We start from the raw sequence: 6,126 nt of genomic DNA on the forward strand, positions 1-6,126 counted from the left end.
ATAAGGGGCATCCAAATTGGAAAGGAGGAATTCAGATTATCCTTATTTGAAGATGACCTTATCTTATATTTGGAAAAAACTAAGGATTCCACCAAAAAACTATTCGAACTGATAAATGAATTCAGTAAATTTGCAGGCTGCAAAATTAGCACACAAAAATCAGTAATATTTCTATACATCAATAGCAAACACTCTGAAAAAGAAATCAAGAAAGCAATTCCATATACGGTAGCTACCTTTAAAAAAATACCTAAGAATAAACTTAACCAAAGAAGTGAAAGATCTTATAATAAAAAATATAAAATGCTTTTCAGTCAGGCTGAGTAGTTCTTTGTATCATGTCTAGTGACTCCGTGGATTATAACAGAAAACATGGTGGCCCAAAGGAAATGGACCCAATGGTATCATCAACAGCAACTAAAATGAGATTGTTGATAACTTTGATAGTATGAATTTAAAGGAGTCTCTTTTGGGGGGAATCCATGTTCATGGTTTTGAGAAGCCTTCAGCTATTCAGCCCAGAGCTATTGTTCCCTGTATTAAAGATCCAAAATGTAATTCTGGCACTTGGAGACTATATGGGAGCAACTTGTCATGCCTGCATTGGTGGAACAAATGTTCTAAATAAAATGCAAAAACTGCAGGCAGAAGCACCACATACTGTTGCTAGTACACCACGAAGAGTGTTTGATATGCTAAACATAAGATATTTTTCTCCAAGATGGATCAAAATGTTTGTTTTGGATGATGCAGATGAAAGATTAAGCTGAGGCTTTAAGGATGAAATCTATGAGATTTTCCAAAAATTAAATAGAAGTATTCAGGTTGTGTTGCTTTCTACCACAATGCCAACTGATGTGTTGGAAGTGATAAAAAATTCATAAGACATCCAATTTAAATTCTGGTGAAAAATGAAGAAGGAATCAAACAGTTTTACATTAATGTTGAAAGAGAGGAATGGAATTTGACTACACTTTGTGACTTGTATGAGACACTGACTATTATGCAGGCTGTCATGTTTCCCAATGCAAGGCACAAGGTGGACTGGCTGATTGAGAAAATGCATGCCAGAGACTTCATAATTTCTGCTCTGCATGGTGACATGGACCAGAAGGAGACAGATGTTATCATGAGGGAATTCTGATCAGAGTCAAGTGGTGTCACTACTGACTTGTTAGTTCATGAGACTGATGTGCAACACATGTCTTTGGTTATAAACTATGATGTAACTACCAATCATGAAAACTATATTCACAGAATTGGCAGAGGTGTGGCTATAAACTTTGTTACTAAAGAAGACAAAATAATTCTTTATGACATTGAGGCTTTCTACAATAATACAGTGGAAGCAATTCCCAAGAATGTGACTAACCTTATTTAATTCCTGGGATGAGATAGTTTGGGATGCAGTGCTCACTGTTGCTGAGTAGGCAACCACAACATGCATTGTGCTTCTTTCTTTGAGAATATTTGGGTCTTATCTCAATGCTCATAATGGATCAGAAATACAGATTTTTATAGCAAGGTGACATTAGTCATGAGCTCTTGTGAGGAGTCATTGGCTTTATCCTTTTTAGGATTAGACTATTAGGGTGTCTGTAAAACACCCTAATATAAAATAAAAGATGGTGTCTGTAAAAACTTTCTTTCTTAGAAACTTATTTCCTAGTTCTGCAGAAATGATTGTATTAGATGTTCTCTATCATTTAATAATATACTTGTGGACTAAAAGATATAAGTGTTGTATAAAATCAGTAAATTATGTTAAACTAGCATATCTGCCTTTATTGTGTTTGTCATTAGCCTGAGTAGAAAGGCCTTTAAAATTGACTTTTTAGAAAGCATTTGAATTCATTTTGTCTGGTATTGCATTTATTCAATAACGCATTTAATTAGTGCTAAGTGTGAACTGGACCCTGCTTCTAATCCCCAGCAAGCAATCATCCTAGGTTGGGCTTAATCCCCAGTAAAATTGCCATATTGCCTATGTCTTCATGAAGTTTGAAAGTTAAATAAATTATATATTCACTTTTTAAAAAATTAAAAAACACTGATGAAGGAAATTGAAGAGGAAACAAAAAAATGGAAAGCTATCTCATGCTAATGGATAGGAAGATTAATATTGTCAAATGCCCATACTGCCCAAAATGATTTACAGATTCAGTAAAATCCCCATCAAAATACCAATGACATTCTTTACAGAAAGAGAAAAATAAATCTTAAATGTGTATGGAGGCAATAAAGGCCCTGAAGAGCCAAAGTAATCCTGAGCACAAAGAACAATGTTGGTGCCATCACATTACCTGACTTCACAATATATTACAAAACTATAATGTTCAAAACAGGATGAGATTGACATAAAAACAAACACATAGACCAGTGGAGCAGAATAGAAAATCCAGAAATAAATCTATGCATTTACATCCAACTCGTTTTTAACAAAGATGTCAAGATCCTACACTGGGGAAAGGATGCCCTTTCAATAAATGGTGCTAAGAAAACTGTATTTCCATATTCAAAATAATGAAACTAGGACTCTATCTCTCATCACTTTCAAAAATTAAATCAAAATGGATTAAATACTTAATGCAAGACCTGAAACTTTGAAACTACTAGAAGAAAACATTGGAGAAATGCTTCACAACATTGTTCTGGGTAAAGACTTTATGGAGACCTCAAAAGCACAGATAAAGCAAAAATAGATGAGATTACATCAAGCTAAAAAGCTTCTTCATGACAAAAAAAGACAATCAACTCAATAGAGTACCAGAATGCAAGAAAACATTTGCAAACTATACATCTGACAAGGGATTAATAACCAGAATATGTATAAGCAACTTTAACAACTCAATAGCAAGAAAACATGTAATCCAATGAAACAATGGCCAAATGATCTGAATAGACATTTCTCAGAAAAAAATATACTAATGGCCAACAAGTATATGCAAAAATGCTGAACAGCACTAATCATAGGGGAAATGCAAAGCAAAACGACAATGAGATATTATCTCACCCCAATTAAAACGGCTGTTATCAAAAAGAAAATGTAACAGATGCTGGCAAGGATGGGGGAAAGGGGAACGCTAGTAAACCATTGGTAGAAATGTAGATTAGTACAGCCAAAATGGAAGTTCCTCAAAAAACTAAAAATAGAACTACCATATAATCCAGAAATCCCACTGCTGGGTGCACACCAAAAATAATTTTAAAAAATCAGTATATCAAAGACATATCTGCATTCCCATGTTTATTGCAGCACTATTCACGATAGCCAAGATATGTAAGTGTTCATTAACGTATAAATATATAAAGAAAATGTGACACATATACACAATGGGGTACTGTTCAACTATGAGAAGAGGAATGAAATCGTGTCATTTGCAGCAATATGGATGGAACTATGGAGGTTATTGTGTTAAGTGAAATAAGCCAGGCGCACACACACAAAAATCCCACGTTCTCACTTATTTGTAGAACTAAAAAGGCCGATCTCATGAAGATAGAGAGTAGAATGATGATTACCAGAAACAAGGAAGAATATTAGGGAGGGGGTGATGAAAAGAGGTTCATTAACAGGTACAAAAATATGGCTAGTGAGAAGGAATAAGTTGTAGGGTTTGAAAGCACAGTAGAATTACTATAGTTAACAAGTATTTATTTTATATTTCAAAATAGCTAAAAGAGAAGATTTGAAATATTTTCCAGCACTAAGAAATGATAAACACTTGAGGCAATGAATATCCTAATTACCCTAACTTGATCATTACACATTGTATACATGCATCAAAATATCACATGTACTCTCTGAATATATATAATTATATACCAATTTAAAACTGGAATAAAATGCATAGTTCATAGAATATTAGAGATAGAAAGACCCATGGAGTCCATGTAATACCAAATTTCATATCACAAATGAAAAAGCCCATAAAAGAGCTTTCCTACTTGCCTGAGGTCAACAGTTACTAATGGCAGAGCCATGACTAGACCCTAGACCTCCAGATGCCTAGCCTGCTGTTGAGTTAGTTCATTACACATTTCATGAGCTCAAGTTGCAATGAATGTCAGCCTTCAACAACTCACTGGTAAAATTTTTCTCGAATGCAACATCAGTAAGTCTCTGTTGGGTACAGGAAAGGAATGAGAATACTCACTTGAAATCCCTAGACAACAATTTTCTACAGTGACCACAGAAAAGAGCTGCCTGGAAACCTTGCCTTAGTTGATTGAAATTTTTTCAAACATTTTCTCTAGTTGGGTTCAGTTTAAGAGGAACCCCTGGGGAAATTCTACCTCTTTGGAGATCCATTAACTTTAAAGAGATTTCATAAAGGATACTAAATAATCTGACTAAATTCGGCAAGACTGGACTCTGAGTAAATCTATCAGAATCCATTTTCTATCATTGAGAAGATACAGGACTTCTCACTCAGGACTCAAAGTGTGATTATTCCATAGTATCACTCTTCCAAAGGAGTTCCCTCTCACCCTACTCCATCCTTAACCCAAATTTCTAAGATGTGATTCTTCTTCTGAATATCAGCATACAAAGGAAACTTCCCCATTGTCATCTGAATACTATGAGGGTATCATATACTGTCTGCTTGTCATTTCCAGGAAATGCTGCACAACATGAAACTCATGGACCCTCATGCCATTATTCCCTGTAAGAAGATAGAATCTCTCCAGGAGAGCTCCTCTCATCATCTATTGCAGGAATTCTTAGCATCTCAGCAAAATGTTAACCAGCTCATAAGTGAATTTGCTTAGGTGGCTGATGGAATGAAGCAAATTTCAAAGTGGTAAGGAAACACCTTAAAATACCTTTTTATTAGTATGATTTTGACCTTTTTTCTAAAAATAATAAAAACACAAATTTTATAATGCTTTGTAACTGGTTGATATACATCAATATTGAATTTTTGTGGACAACAAATGAATTATCAGAGTAAGGGTTACTGTCCACTTTTAAAGATACAGGAAAGGGAACTCTGAGAAATGGTTGAATTTCCCAGCATCGCATGCCTAATAAATGTAAAGCAAGGATGGAATTCAAGTCTTTTCCTTTTCTATCAGTGTTCTTTCTGTAGGACAATCCTAAAGAACATGGCATGGAACTCTTTTTTTTCAAGCAACATCATTAAATCATAAGCAGCTTCCTGGTGTTATGTGAAAAAAAAAATGTATTCTATGGTGAAATGGAGCTGGGAATTTCTTCAGGTAAAAGTAGGCTGGTTGCATTCCATCAGGACTTCACAAAACATTGTGCTAATTGCATTGCTAATATCTGAGAAAAAGTGTGAATGTTTTCAGATTTGACACAGAAACTTTTATTTCTGGGGCATCATGAAAAATTTACATTCTAAGGAACACAATTTAGAAATGAGCTCCTCAGAGAATGTTTAAATTCTCTTATGCATTGTGTTCTCTTACAAAGCTGAAATTGGTAATGCCTCATAATTCTCTTAAATCCTTCCACATAGCTGAGCCCAAGACTTGAGTTCCTAACAGATACTCAATATTTGTCTGCTTGGTTAATTTATTAATAAGGTACCGTGGCCATAGAGTCAAGATGAGGAGAGGGTTTCCTGGAAGTTCATAGAAGAAGCACCTGTCACTGAGATGGCGAAAGATGAAGATCAGGGAAAGGTGGCACTTGAACTGAGCTCCGAAGGAAGAGTAGAAACATGGAAGAGAACAAGGTCCAAGGTGAAGGGGGTAGATGATGCAGAGTCCTCGAGCAAGAGACATCATGGCAAGAAACTGAAAATTGGTTAATAAACATAGGGCTGTGAGTGCAATAAGGAGAATGATAAAAGAATACCTACTAGAAATCGGGCAGTGCACTTAATGAGCTTTACTGTTAATCCTCACAATAACACTGTAGGGTAGCTATATTATACTCTCTGTCGGTATAAACCTGAGATTCATGGAGATTCATAATTTTGTCCATAGTTCTAAAACCGGTAAATGACAAATCCAGGACTCACATTCTTGTTGAGAGATCAAATGTCTCCTAAATGTGTGATTAACTAGGAATGGCCCAGCGGTGAGTGCCCTTAGAGAAAATAACCTGGGTAAGAAAAATATTGAGGAGTTATTAAATTATTCTACAAATGGCAT

General features: G+C 35.2%; 1 pseudogene; it reads left to right on the forward strand.

Moving 5' to 3' along the window:
- Positions 1-338: 338 nt before the first annotated feature.
- On the forward strand, positions 339-1,381 carry LOC112606497 (annotated as a pseudogene).
- The last annotated feature ends 4,745 nt before the right edge of the window (positions 1,382-6,126 follow it).

The sequence above is a fragment of the Theropithecus gelada genome, chromosome 14 (genome assembly GCF_003255815.1).
Source record: "Theropithecus gelada isolate Dixy chromosome 14, Tgel_1.0, whole genome shotgun sequence".
NCBI classification, from domain to species: domain Eukaryota; kingdom Metazoa; phylum Chordata; class Mammalia; order Primates; family Cercopithecidae; genus Theropithecus; species Theropithecus gelada.